The sequence below is a fragment of the Lepisma saccharinum genome, unplaced genomic scaffold, assembly GCF_977018435.1.
Source record: "Lepisma saccharinum unplaced genomic scaffold, izLepSacc3.1 HAP1_SCAFFOLD_195, whole genome shotgun sequence".
Classification (NCBI taxonomy): domain Eukaryota; kingdom Metazoa; phylum Arthropoda; class Insecta; order Zygentoma; family Lepismatidae; genus Lepisma; species Lepisma saccharinum.
In genome coordinates, this window is record NW_028142986.1 from 44629 (window position 1) to 60749 (window position 16121).

The following is a 16121-nucleotide window of genomic DNA, read 5'->3' on the forward strand; positions in this document are numbered from 1 at the left end:
TACACACACACTCACACATACACATACACATACACACATACACACCTACACACACACAAAGGACAGTGTTGAAGCCAACTGATATTTTCATCCAGCATAAAGTTTTGAATTGAATCCCAAGAAATTGTATATAAATACCAAAGCCAAAAATATTAAGTGTATACATACATACACACATACACACACACAAAGCACAGTGCTGAACAACAAGGCCATATTTTGTAATTTTCTAGACCAGGAACTTGACCCTGTGCACCAGAAACAGGCTCTCCACAAATTATGTGAACATCATGGAGTACACAATATATTTTACAATCTCAATTTAAATTCAGGAACAAGAGATTTGGATTTGATGTATCTGGAAATATCTTTGCATCTTGAATCAACCTGCAAACAACATTACATGTTAGGCTGGGCTGTTTCAACAGCAGTAAATATTTACCAAATGTTTCAACGTTAAAAACAATCAGAATAATATCTTCCAGGACCTGAACATGCAAACATATTTTGAAAGAAGAAATATTGCAAGATATATAAAATCAGACCACCTGTTGGATTGTTTTAGGGAAAAATTTGAAAATCTATCAGAGTATGATTTTTTTAAAGTGCAAAATGAAACAGAGGCAAGATGGATACTTGACAGTGATGTTGGGTTTGGGTATGTGAGCATAGAATTTGGGTCTGAATATGATGATTTTGAATCCAATACATACTGGCATAGAATTGATGCATACGTGTTGTATTGTTATTGGGGAAAATACGTTGCTTTTTTTTACAAAAAGTACTTCAAGTTTAGAAAAATTTAGGTTTTACAAATTTTTCCATGATCATAGAATTTATACAAACAGCAGGTGGCCTGTTGATGACATAACACGGGACACAACAATTTCCATACTTGATGAGGCAGGAAAATTGGATGTAAATTCTGGTTTATATTTTAATGAGTTGATTATGTACCTGCTTAAAAACAATATCAATTCTGGCTTATTTAATACAAGATGGACTTAAATAATTACACAAAATATTGAGAGAATATGTTGTTTCTAAGATCAGCATTGATTCTGTAGTACAGTATTGCTGTGGAACATGTTAAGTTCTTGGATTCTGTCACACCTATTCTAATACAATTAATATCACAAGTACTATTACAAGGCACGCACCGCATAAAATCATAATTCCAAGCGATGGCATGGATTCCACGATTTCATATCAGACATACTGCACTTGGAGCTTCAACAATTCGGGACTGTGCAATATATTGTCTATAAATGTATGAAAAATAATATTGCAAACAAAACTCCCAAAGCTTATGTATTTCAGGTTTCTTAAATTTGAAACAGAATCCAAACTGTCTGGAAGTTCATAAAAGTGAAGCTATTCTACAAGCGGGTCTATCTCAGCTTCTGCATGATATATTTGAGCAAGAGGTGATGTGTTTATAATATTTGTTGGTATAGAGGTTTGTTCTGAATCTTATCAATTATGAACAGCTCTGCTGCATGTTGTGATGATGAATATCTAGTCCCTAAACCTAACAGAGCTGTGCAGTGATGTTGTTATTGGGAACAGGATTCAAATCCTACACAGATTTATGGATAGGAGTGATTGCCATGAAATTATATCTAGATCCCTGTGCAATAATGCTGTTATTGGGAACAGGATTCAAATCCTACACAGATACAGATTCTTGCTGAGCTTAATAGGTGATTGTCATGGAAGATACTCAATATTTCTGCTGTTATTAGGTACAAAATTCAATTACACAGACACAGATATAATATCTAGATGCATACAGAACTGTGGTTTCTATAAATCTATACTCAATATCCCTATACCTGACAGCTGTGCGGTGATGCTGTTATTGGGAACAAGATTCAAATCCCACACAGAAACAGATTTTTGCTAGGCTTAGAACTATTATGGATAGGTGATTACAACGAAATAATATCCCTATACCTGACAGAACTGTGCAGTGATGCTGTTATTGGGAACAATTTTAACAGAGCCATAAATCTATACGCAATATCCCTATACCTGACAGAGCTGTGCAGTGATGCTGTTATTGGAACAGGATTCAAATTGCTAAACTTAGAACTATGCCATGAACAAAACTGTGCGGTGATATAATTATTGGGGACAAGATTCAAATCCCCGCACAATGCTGAGCTTAGAGTGAAGATACCAGTGATATAATTATTGGGAACAGGATTCAAATTATGGATAGGTGATTACCATGAAGATACTCAATATTTTTGTTATTAGGTACAAGATTCAATTATACAGTTACAAAAATATTTATTAACAGAGCTGTGCGGTGATGTTGTTATTGGGAACAGGATTCAAATCCTACACAGATACAGAGTCTTGGAATTATTATGGATAGGTGATTGCCATGAAGATAGATACTCAATATCCCTTTACATGACAGAGCTGTGCAATTATTGGGAATTGGAACTTAGGTACAAGATTCAATTACACAGATACAGACACGGAAATAATATCTAGTTAACAGAGCTGTAGTTTCCATAAATTTATACTCAATATCCTATACCGTGCAGTGATGCTGTTATTGGGAACAAGCTTCAAATCTCACACAGATATAGAGCTTTGGAATTATTATAGATAAGTGATTGCCGTGAAGATAGATATTCAATATCCTATTAGACACAAACACAGTATCAATAAATTTATAATTTAACAGAGCTGTGTAGTGATGCTGTTATTGAGAACAGGATTCAAATCATGGATAGGTGATTGCCATGAGGATAGATATTAGACACAGACACAGTATCAATAAATTTATAATTTAACAGAGCTGTGCGGTGATGCTATTATTGGGAACAAGCTTCAAATCATGGATAGGTGATTGTCATGAGGATAGATATTAGACACAGATACAGAAATAATATTTATCCATAAATCTATACCCAATATCCCTATACCTAACAGAGCTGTGTAGTGACGCTGTTATTGGGAACAGGATTCAAATCATGGATAGGTGATTGCCATGAGGATAGATATTAGACACAGAAATAATATTTTTCATCAATCTATACTCAATATCCTTATACCTGACAGAACTGTGTGGTTAATATTATTAGGAACAAGCTTTAAATCTTATACAGATATAGAGCGGAATTATTATGAATAAGTGATTGCCATGAGGATAGATACTCAATATCTCTGCTATTATTGGAAACAAACACAGATAATGAAATAACATAAATCTATACCCAATATCCCTATACCTAACAGAGCTGTGCGGTGATGTTGTTATTGGGAACAGGATTTAAATCATGGATAGGTGATTGCCATGAGGATAGATATTAGACACAGACACAGAAATAATATTTATCCATCAATCTATACTCAATATCCCTATATTTAATAGAGCTGTGTAGTGATGCTGTTATTGGGAACAGGATTCAAATCATGGATGGGTGATTGCCCTATACCTAACAAAGCTGTGCGGTGATATAATTATTGGGAACAGGATTCAAATCTTACACAGATACAGAGCGGAATTATTATGGATAGGTGATTGTCATGAAGATAGATATTAGACACAAACAGATACAGAGCCTTGCTGAGCTTGGAATTTTGACAGAGTATTGTTCCTTTATAAATGTTTCAACATACGTTCCAGCAAAACTGTACCTATTAGGGTATGTATTATTCACATCTTATCCATAACATATCAGCAAGGGTAAATAATATTTTCAAGGCAGCCTACACAACACAGCTCTGTTAGAGATAGGGATATTGAGTATATTATTATTGAAACATCTAGAAATTATTCTTCAAACAAATCTCATCTAACAATTTCTTAACAGTTCCATGCTCAGCTCTGTGTCTGTGCGAGGATTTGTACCTACAGCACAGCTCTGTTAGAGACAGAGCATATAGGTATAAATATTATTTAATTTAATTCTTCACATTTATATCCATAACATCTCTATGTCTGTGGTACAGCACAGCTCTGTTAGAGATCTTCACAAACAAATCTCATCTAACAATTCCATGCTCAGCTCTGTATCTTGTGGGGATTTGTACCTAATAACATCAAAACAACACAGCTCTGTTAGTTCAATTCTTTACATCCATATCCATAACATCCATAACAGTTCCATGCTCAGCTCTGTGTCTATGTAGAGCAGGAATATTATATAAATTTAAAAATTATTTTATTCTTCACAAACAAATCTCATCTGTGTCTCTGTGTTTGTGTGGGGATTTGAGTTTATTCAATTCTTCACATCCATATCCATAACATCTCTGTATAATTCCATAACAGTTCCATGCTCAGCTCTGTGTCTGTGTGAGACAAGCACAGCTCTGTTAAAGATCTTTACAAACAAATCTCATCTAACAATTCCATAACAGTTCCATGCTCAGCTCTGTATCTGTGTGGGGATTTGTACCTAATAACATCAAAATAACACAGCTCTGTTAGAGACAGAATATTTAATTCTTCACATCCATAACCATAACATCTCTGTATAATTCCATAACAGTTCCATGCTCAGCTCTGTGTCTGTGTGGGGATTTGTACCTAATAATATCAAAATAACACAGCTCTGTTAGAGACAGAATATTCAATTCTTCACATCTATATTCTTAATATTTTTGTGTAATTCCATAACAGCTCGATGCTCAGCTCTGTGTCTGTGTGAGGCAAGCACAGCTTTGTTATATGATAGGAATATTAAGTATAGATTTAAATTTTATTCTTCACAATTCCATAACAGTTCCATGCTCAGCTCTGTGTCTGTGTGAGGCAAGCATATTTTTGTTAAATATAGGAATATTAAGTATAGATTTAAATTTTATTCTTCACAAACAAATCTCATCTAACAATTCCATAACAGTTCCATGCTCAGCTTTGTGTCTGTGTGGGATTTGTACAGCAACATAGCTTTGTTAGAGACAGAGTAGATGGGTATAAATATTATTTCACTCAATTCTTCACCTCCTTATCCATAACAGCTCTGTGAAATTTATTCTTTACATCTAAAAATTCCCTTGACAGTTTCATGCTTAGCAAAGCTCTGTGTCTGTGTAGATAGGGATATTAATATTTTATTTCTTCATAACAGTTCCTGCGTCTGTGTGGGATTTGTACAGAGCACAGCTCTGAGATAGGGACTAACAGTTAGGGTATAATTAATTCTTCACATCTATTGAGTGTCTAGATGTTATTTCATCCCTATGCCATGACAGTTTCAACTCTGTATTTGTATGGAATTTAAAACTTGTCTGAAAAGTGGCAATCAATGCTTATATAAACGTTTCAACGTATGTTCATATATTGACCCCAATTCTATGCTCACATACCCAAACCCAACATCACTGTCAAGTATCCATCTTGCCTCTGTTTCATTTTGCACTTTAAAAAAATCATACTCTGATAGATTTTCAAATTTTTCCCTAAAACAATCCAACAGGTGGTCTGATTTTATATATCTTGCAATATTTCTTCTTTCAAAATATGTTTGCATGTTCAGGTCCTGGAAGATATTATTCTGATTGTTTTTAACGTTGAAACATTTGGTAAATATTTACTGCTGTTGAAACAGCCCAGCCTAACATGTAATGTTGTTTGCAGGTTGATTCAAGATGCAAAGATATTTCCAGATACATCAAATCCAAATCTCTTGTTCCTGAATTTAAATTGAGATTGTAAAATATATTGTGTACTCCATGATGTTCACATAATTTGTGGAGAGCCTGTTTCTGGTGCACAGGGTCAAGTTCCTGGTCTAGAAAATTACAAAATATGGCCTTGTTGTTCAGCACTGTGCTTTGTGTGTGTGTATGTGTGTATGTATGTATACACTTAATATTTTTGGCTTTGGTATTTATATACAATTTCTTGGGATTCAATTCAAAACTTTATGCTGGATGAAAATATCAGTTGGCTTCAACACTGTCCTTTGTGTGTGTGTAGGTGTGTATGTGTGTATGTGTATGTGTATGTGTGTGTGTGTGTGTAGGTGTGTATGTGTATGTGTATGTGTGTGTGTGTGTGTATGTGTGTGTGTGTATGTGTATGTGTGTGTGTGTGTATGTGTGTGTGTGTATGTGTATGTGTGTATGTGTGTATACACTTAATATTTTTGGCTTTGGTATTTATATACAATTTCTTGGGAATCAAATCAAAATTCTATGCTGGATAAAAAAAAGCAGAAATAGGCCACAACTTGGCCACAAGTAGACCGGAAGTGGACCGGAAGTGGACCGGAAGTGGACCGGAAGTACACCGGAAGTGGACCGGAAGTAGACCGGAAGTAAACCGGAAGTGGACCGGAAGTGGACCGGAAGTGGACCGGAAGTGGACCGGAAGTGGACCGGAAGTAAATATGCGTGGGTGGGTGTAGGTGGGTGTGGGTGGGTGTGGGTGTGTGTTAATACGTTTGGCGTAGTTTCAGGTGTGGTCAAAAAAATATGAGGAGGGGCATATTTTTGACAGAATTATGGACAACAATCTCACAGAAGGTACTTCTGTGAGTGTAGACAAATCAATCTGAGGGGGGTCATACTTTCTCAGGAAATTCCCGAGGGCATTTTCACAAAAATCTTGGATTAGGCAGGGTTCCACACTTGAGCAAAAAGCTCATATGGGCATGTTGAGCCTGTTTTAAGTGTAGACAAATCTGCCAGAGGGGGGTTCATACTTTCTCGCGCTGGTTATATCATAAATCCCACTACTTACTATTTAAACATTTAAAATAAGCGTGAGCCAGGATGGATCGAATTCGAAATCTGGATTCCATTCAAAATTCGGATTCCCTCCGAAATCCGTATTCCCTCCAAAATCCGGAATTCGGATTCTCCGTTTTTACTACCCGGATTTTAAAAAAAAATCCTGATTTGGCCATCCCTACTTTCTACATATGTATGACTTTTCCAAAAATATTACATGGGGACTTTCTTAGAAATATTAGCGAAAGCAGAAATTTTCCTTTCTACTTGTATTCCATTCATTTGCACTGTATGAATATTTTATTTGGTACTGATGTGTATCAGACTTTACAATCATCAGAAAATACATTGTAGTGCATGCCAGAAGGAAAATATATTTATTTGTAATTTATTTTTTTTATTTTACGTAGCCATTCTACTTTTTTGTTTAATCGTGACGATGATGATGAATGATGAAATTGTTACATGAGAGGGTTTATCAAATTACCGAAATCCGATAAAGTTTAAGATAAAACAACATAAATTTCATGAATAAAATTGTCCTTCATTGACATCTGACAAAATACAACTATGCCAGATATTAGCTCATCAGGTGTTTCAAGTGGATTGATTGATTGATTGATTTGATTTATTTAACTTCGCCTTTAGTGCCACTTTTGGCTAATTTGCGAAGATGAGGATGAGTGATGATATGATGAAATTGATGAATGGACACTCACAAAGGACACTCGCAAACATCCATGGCCAGGCCGGGATTTGAACCCGGGACCCCTGGCGTCGTAGCGTGATGTGCTAACCATTCCGCCACAGGGGCCTGCTGTTTCGAGTAGAGAAATGCACCAAGTTTATAATAATAATAATAATAATAGATGAAAGTAATGGTTTCATTGCAAAGGACGTATTTAGGATGTGGCAATGGGTCTTTTTTCTCCAAAGTTCATGGTATTATTTAAAACACCATCCCAGTTGTATTATTACGACACAGAATGTACACATGATTCTGATTCCGAAGCTTTTGGATATATTCATGAAGTAGTTCTCAACCTTTTTTCACTGACCAGACCCTACACCAAACCCCTGCAATCACGACACACGTTCATTTGAATTTCTAATTATTATTATTATTATATTATATGTAGTATCAGATATTCAATTGAAATGAAGTACGTCCCGGTAGCCGAGAGCTTTGAGTACACTGATAAACAAACTCTGTAAATTCACCTTACAGGGGTGACTTTGGTTTGTAACAAATAGACGTCCACAAAAGGCAAGTTTCCTCGTTCTAAACAAAGGTGAGTTTTCCTTCATGAACTTGGGAAGCGCATTTATCCGCCCGCGAAATGAGGGGTGGTTATACTCACCCGAGCTTAGGGGGTGCATTTGCACTGTATGCAGATGAAATGGTGTAAATACACTCCCTTAGCCAGGGTAAGCATATTCACCACATACATTTGCTAGAGGAATAATTACAAAGCCTAGATTGGTGTGAGAAAACTCACCCCTGCTTAGAAAGTGGAAACTCGGTCTTTGGGGACTCCTATTTGTGACAAAACTCGCCTCAAAAGTCGTAAGCTACTGACTCTTCATGCAGTTCATCTGATGATCATTCATCTCCATCATCGCGATTAGTCAAAAAGTGGCAGAAAATCGGCGTAAAAAAGATCAAGTCCAAATTGAAATGAAGCGCTTTGGTAAAATAGTTGCACTGCTAGCACACGCATATGCCGAGTTAAAACTGACTATTACAATCGCACGATAGCACCAAGCGGGAAAATTAATGCCGGTGTTGACCCTTTGCTATAGATATTCTCAAAATAAAACGACGTATTAAAGGGTAGGTAGCAAATAGTAGAAAAACAGTATGGAATATGGAACCATTCCAAATGAAATTATATGTATTTCGCCACCCACTTACTGGGGTTTCTACACATTTCTTTTTTTTTATTTTATAATATCGTGTGGTCAGACCCGTAGCTAGGCAGGGACGAGGGAGGCTTAGCCTAACCTGGACCGAGACCCCTTTCATCGTATTTCACAATTTCCTAGCATACTACTTCTTCACATGCATGTCAGAAAGAATTTATAAGTTTATTGATCTATAATAAATTTGCATCTCTCATATCGCAAACGAGAACATTTACTAGGAGCAATTTAGAAGGAACAATGCATTCCCTTCAATTTCAAAATTTTAACTAATAATTCAGTTTAAAATATAGATTATTTTAAAAGAGAAAAATAGTAATTTGTTCTTGCTCAATGCGCTAGCACCACGTTGATTTGTATATTAGTCATATCAACTTCATTCTTATTACTATGAAAACTAGCCCCTCTCACCGGTAAAATTAATATTGTTGTCCATTTTAAAAAAATAGAAAGAAGAGGAAAAATCTTCTCACTTGCTCTCCTCGCAATGAAAGTGCTTTAGAAACCACCATAACAACTTTTCTCAAAAGTAATACAATTCTGATAGAAGAATTTGGTTATATGTATGAATACAAGGAAAAAAATATCTCTAGTTGCAGTTCATGTTTCATTTCTGTTTAACTATTGAAAGTAAAAGTATCATGTTTTACATTTGAAACAAGCTCACCCCCACTCACCTGTAACCCATGTACGCCTCCTCAAGAGATCACTCCAAGCTACAGGCGCGTGTTGTCAGAGTTTGGCATCAATTTTACCAGAAACACGACCGAAGACACAATTTCCGTTTCATATTCATATTGGTCTGCTAAAACTCTTTCACGATACTTTAAAAACATCAGAAGGAAATATTCTGAACTTGCGAATTGAAAAAAATAAATAATAATAATAAAAATAGCAATAAACGTTAAGCAATTTGGAACAAATAACATATGCACTGGAGTATATAAAAACATGAATATTTTCAGTGGTGGTTGTTCAAGAGAATACTCACCCTTCAGCACGTAGGATTCTTCCATCCTCTGAACAGTCCAATGTGTGAGCAAATACTGATCAGTTTCAATAAATTCAGGCAAGAACTTTAGAAACTATAGTGCAGTTTAGAGTCATGCTATTGGTCAGTGTGGGGACACTGAAGACAGACCTTTCAGCCTTATATTGTTTTCAGTGAAAAGCGTGAAACTAAAAGGGGAAAATAGGGTGCGACTCTGAAACGAAATGCGTTAGGGGTCAATCAAGTAATTTTCAAAAACTCACCAAAGATGGGGAAAGCTGTCATAAATAACCGATCTTTAGAACCAGAATGTCCAACCCTTCTGGTAAAATTGATGAGGCTGTGATGGGGGTGAAGAAGTTTAAAACATTTAAGAGAGAAGGGTCGGCAGAGAAAGCGTGCAGAGGGATGGGGAACAACAGGGGTGTTGCACATAAAGTCGCAAAAACATAATAAAAAGGAGCCTGCCTTTAAGAATTGGCCTCAATGAGAGAAACATCCCTCAGATGGTTAAGGGGTTACATAATGGCACGTGTGGAGTTAGCAGGCTGGGGTGCAAGAAGAGAAAGTGAAGAGATCTCCCCCTTCAGAAAGTGAAAACCTTCACTCTCTTCACATTTATTGTATTTCGCTTGTTAGTTCTAACACTTTCCCTTCTAGGAGTAAGCACTCTACGAACAAAGGTGGTACCAGACTTTACCCTGTGGGTGAACCACTTCGTGGGGCTTCTTTTAAGATATTCAACGATCTTCAAAGGGCCACAAAGATTATAGATTATATTGATATTGACGGTATTTATGTGCAACGTGATTATCTTTAACGATAGGCTACAATAGTAAATCTAAATGTTGAATTGCATGATTTATTTATATTTCTGGCTATTTTACATCAATGTTTACAGGTTTCGCTTGACCATGGCAAAGAAAAATTAAGTTAAAAATTATGGAAGTGCAATTGCCGGAATTTGTTTGACGGCACAGGGAACGTGACTGGCATGAGATTTTAAGGACCTTTGTTGGGTCACTTGCAACAGAACATATAGTACGAGATTGCGACTATTTTAATCTACTTTATTTACTTTCTTTTCGATCGTTAGGGGAGAAATTTGAAAAGTCAATGAGGCAACGAACGAAATGAGGAGTGATAAGTTTTGAAGTAATATTAAAACTTTAGCCATTATATTTATTTTAGAAAGTAGGTATTGTCCCCTTCCCCCTGGATACCGCCATAATTGGATCTGTATTTTAAAGCGGGGTCTGAACCACTGTGCAAAGTTCCTCAATCGGGGATCGAACACGATAAACCTTGATTTAAAGTCACAATGTTAGGTCCTACATTAACATCGAGAACCAACGTGTCCCTCCGTGTCAACCATAGCTTTTGAGACACTCATAAGTGAGTATCTCAGGAACTACAACAGCCAGAGAGACAAAATTTGGAGATTGATAAATTTAACACACAGCTAAAACACCACCACTAGACTCTGTGAAAGTTCGGCCCCCAATCTCTGGTTTAACTCCGGCCCTCGGGATTACTTCCCTTGTATTATCCTTTCAATCTCTCCTTCCACCTCACCCTGGGTGCCAAGCGAGCAGATCATATTTTCGCCGGAATTACGATAGGGGGGTTTCACATAACATATATATTTTTAGTCCCTGGTTCGTTACACATGTACAGAAAGTGAAAAAATATTTGGTTAAAAATGGATAGTACTGTAGTTCTTGGAGTTACTTCAGCAAATCATAACATTTCTAGTAGGATTATATAGATTTATTATACGTTGCTATTATTTACAAAGTGTTTCCGTATGTGCATTTACATAATCAACCAAGTTCCTTAATTCAAGCAAAGGCGTACCTATGGCCTAACCATTGATACTTTCATTAACGCAGAGTTAGCCTAACTATCTCTGTGGCCTACCCTCGACTTACTTGATGTTCCGACCAGTCTTGTGTTTCCTTACACAGCATCCTCATTCAGCCCGCTAGACATTCTGATGCGATTCGGCAATATCGTACAAATGCAACTCTTTTGCTAATTGGGAATCTTGGGGATATCAAACAGGGGTTGGCCTTACCAAATGCTACATATATTTTCCATCATTAGTTTAGCCACCATAAGTGGACTAAACTTTCGAAGTATGTTCCTTAGCCAAATGATACATTAATTTCAGTCACCAGTCTAGCTACCATAAGTGGACTAAGACTCTCGAAGCTGTTCATTTGCCAAGTATTACATTTTCTTCTCAATCATTCAGTCTAGCCACCCTGAGTGGACAAGACTTTCGAAGGGTCTTCGTCGTTATGAAGGTAGTAAAAAACTTTTTTTTTTCTAAAGCCCAAATGGCTCTTTTTTATAGTCGGGGTAAACGTCAGTGAACGTGAACCCCGTAGCAGTGGAAAATTCCACTGCAACGGCCTTTTGAAAGACAACTAGCTCCCCCCAAACCGGGAAGCTAAAAAAAACAGGGGAATCTAATATCCAGCAAAGCACAATCCAATAAGCATATACACTTACATGCAATAATAACATGGAAACATATTACTTAACCCTACACCTTGTAGCTGGCCAGCAATTAATTAATACAATAATACAAAACCAGTAATGGTCAACCCGACCATTACAACTCCTACATCTTAATTTCTGTCTAGCTTGGGTATTACTTGGCCTTTTATTTGGAAGATGGCGCAGTGGTATCGTCGTCGCCTTGTAATCAAGGGGTCTCGTGTTCGATACCCGATGGAGGCTCATAGTGGTTCGGATCCCACTATAAACTGTAGGTCTAGTCCCAATTAGCCTTACTTTGAATGAAGTGGACTTAAGACACCAACTCAATCAAAACTCAAAAGAAGTGAAACTGATTTACGAAAACAAATGGTTTCTAAATTGAAATCTAATGTCCGTGTGCAAAGGCAACAGTTGTCGTTGAGGTTGTATTAACACGTTGCTAGAAAAATTCTGGATTCCTCCCTACTTACACGTAATTTTTTTTAAAAAAAAACTGGTCACAGCACCACAATCCAAAGAAAACCAAGCGCATCTGGAGTACACCATTATGCTTGCAAGGTAAAGCATCCAAAAATATAAATTTGTGTCTGATATTTTTAAATTCTTTTGAAACAATGGCCATTATTATGACAAAAATAAATTGATTTTTTTTGCAGGAACAATATTAAGGTGATGGAAATAACCTAAACCTACTTTTCCTAGACCTATTTGAGATTACTTGATACTAGGTTACTTACGTCGCTTTTCTGGCACTTTTGGCCAATCAAGACGGTGAGTATGAGTGATGATTTATGAAATTGATGAAGGGACACTCACAAAGAACAATCAATACCAGGCAGGGATCCGAACCCAGGACCCCTGGCATCCACTACGCAAGGAAGTCCGCTCCTAGGCTTACCTGAATTGATACTGGTTTATTTTGGGAATCTCACACACAGTATGGTGTTACAAGTACAGACTTTTACAGGAAAGTTCTGTTCTCTTTAGTACAATGATACAGCATCTTTTACAAACATACTCTCATCGCATGAATTCCAAAGAAAATATATAGTGGCGTGCCAAAAATGGGGCTGGAGTAGATTATTATCTCCCTTTGGCCCAGTAAAAAGAATGTGAAAGGCAGGAACAGGTGGCGAAATAATGGCTGACTATTGTAAAAATGTATAAGTGCCCCCATTTCGTATGTCCTTGGTACGCCACTGTATGTAGAGTTTTGTCTTTAAACCCAGTTTATGCACAAGGTGGCTAATCGGAACTGGGGATTTGGAGTTTAGTGGAATCCTAACCACTTGTACCTCCACTTTGCAAAGGGTCCCGCCCTTTGATGGCAAGGAGGTGGCATTACCACTAATTTATCCATCAAAGAAATAAAGCTAACCCACAACTTTTCAAGACATGGACTGTTCCATTTGGAACAAAGAAAGGGAGGAGAAATGGTCGTTCCACTTTCTGATAGGAGAGGAAGCGTGATAATTTAGATTGACATTTCTTAATATTTTGAATATTTTTTCCTCGAAAATGGGATGAGGCTCCAATGATTTTTTATTTCCATGTGTTAGTACATGTATTCAGCTACAAGATGGAATACCACGTTTTTGCTACCCTTCCGCTCTTTTGAGATAAGTCTAATTCTAAAGTTGCCGATTTCGCAATTTTTGAGTGTTTATATCTGCTAACAGCGTCAATATCCAAGTAATGTGCTATATCAGGTAGCTTGCCCTAATAGTGAGCTTCCATGAACAGTAAGCAAAATTTGGGGTAGTGTTACTTAACCAAGATATTAAGGGCCGAAAACAGGCAAAAACTGCATTTTGGACCCTCTTTGTTGCCGCATAACAATGGAAAGCAACAATAGCCCATCAAAACAATTAAATGTATACAAGCAGTCTTATACTAACAGTATATCAAAACAAAAGTTCGGGGTGTTGTTGCTTTCCAAGATACAGCACTCCAAGCGTACTCATGTTTCACTTTTCATGAATAGTGGACGGTTTGACCTTGAACTTTGACATTTTCTACAGGGTAGGGAAAATTTTTCCAGTGTCTGAAAATTGCACAAAATTCATTTCTCATGACTTACTTCAACATATAAAAAAAATCACGGAGATCAAAAAATACAACTATCCAAATATAACTTTTTGGTTCGAATGTCAAAATAATGGCTCTTAAACAAATTTAAAAAAACGTTATGTTCTTTCCTATTTCCCTTTGACAACTGACACATTGTAGACATCAAAGAACAATAGATAATGCATTTATGCATTCTCACTTTCATTCAGCTATAATTCTCTTAGGTCACCCTCCCTTACACTTTTCATTATATTTTATCTCCCTTTAAAAAAAAAAAAACATCCCGAGTAATTTTGCAGTTGGTTTGCTAATTAAGAAAGTCATAAACGTTTTCTTTACTAGTTCGCACTACAAACATTTCCCTAAAAATCCCATCCCGACACCCTTCCTTCAAATACACTACTGTCAAGAGGAACTAATAAATCTTGTTTATGTTCCTAGACAGAAATTGAATAGTTTATTTCAGAAACCCCCTATTTCCACAAATATCGTTTGTGAGAAAACAAAAAGAAAATGCTATTGTCCCACATAATATTTGAGCGCAGTAAAACAAATTGGTCAAAATTAAGTCCCATTGTTCAAACACATTTACATGGTTTTTGAATGTTTCCGATATTAAGTAGTGGGGGAATAATTATTTTTCCAATTTCACAGGTTTTTTTTTTTCAGTGAACCACTTCTGTACATTTATTTTGCGCCATTATCAGCGCGATTTTATAATGCTCATTTATTATTATTTTTTGTTTATGGAGGGAGAAAATCGCAACGAATCACAATAAGACTTTATTTTATTCATGAAATAGATGAGCGTGAAGAAAATGAAAAAGGTTGAAAACACAAATGTATTGTTTTCTTCATAATAATCACTATTCAAATTATTTGAGCTAAACTTAAGGGGAACAAAAGAACAAAATCTTCTACGTAATCACTTAAAAAATTCACATTTTCAGAGAACAAAATAGGTAGTAATCTAACGTACCTAATCTTTCTCCTAGACCAGTGGCGTAGCGCAGTTCTCTGGAACCCCTGCAATTAAAATACTGGGCCCCCCTCAGTGGAAAAGAATAAACATCGAGATGATGCCAGAGTGGGACAGACCAGGCCCGTAGCCAGGCAGGGGCCAAGGGGGCTCAGCCCCCCTAACAGGGTCGCCACCCCCTCCCCTTGGCATTAGGCAAAACTATTTTGTATTCTAATTTGAGGTGAAGAGCGAAAATTTAGACAGAATATATTATTTTGTTCACAACTTCGTTCGTTCATCTTGTTTATGAGCAGAAGTCTAAGCAGCGGCAAGTGTTTAGAAGATTATCAAGACTTTAGAATGTTCTTTCATAAGGAGCCTTCTTTATCTGTACCTTCCTTGCTCCTGTTGCAGCCTCTCTTTTGACAGAAATCTGTGACTTTGATGTCATTATCCACATTCCTTCCGCATCTACGTTAAATGTCAACAGATCCCAAGTTTTATTGCTTTGGGCGGGGGTGGAATGTACGGTATGCACTATGATTGAAGTGAATATTGTACATTTTAACATGTATGATAAAAATATTTGTATCATGAAAAATAGCATGGAGAGTGTGTTAAGGGATGGTGTCAGTGGCAGTCTTTAGCACTTCAAGAGATGTTTAGAAGATATATAGAAAAAAACTGTAGTATTCGTATGATATTTCTAAATTTTATATTTTAATTTAACTTAATGACCCCCAACACACATAATTTACCTTCATTTAACACTATTGAACTTTTGAAAAATGGACTTGGTTCACAAAGCCTCGCCTGATAGCGGTGAGCCCCCCCTGGAGGTCAGTTCTAGCTACGGGCCTGGGAAGGACGCACAATAGTTAGCAACCCCCCCCCAAGTTGTAAAATGAATTAACCCTTCCTTCCAATTTTTCCTCATCAACTTAGGCTATATATCAGTTTAGTAAT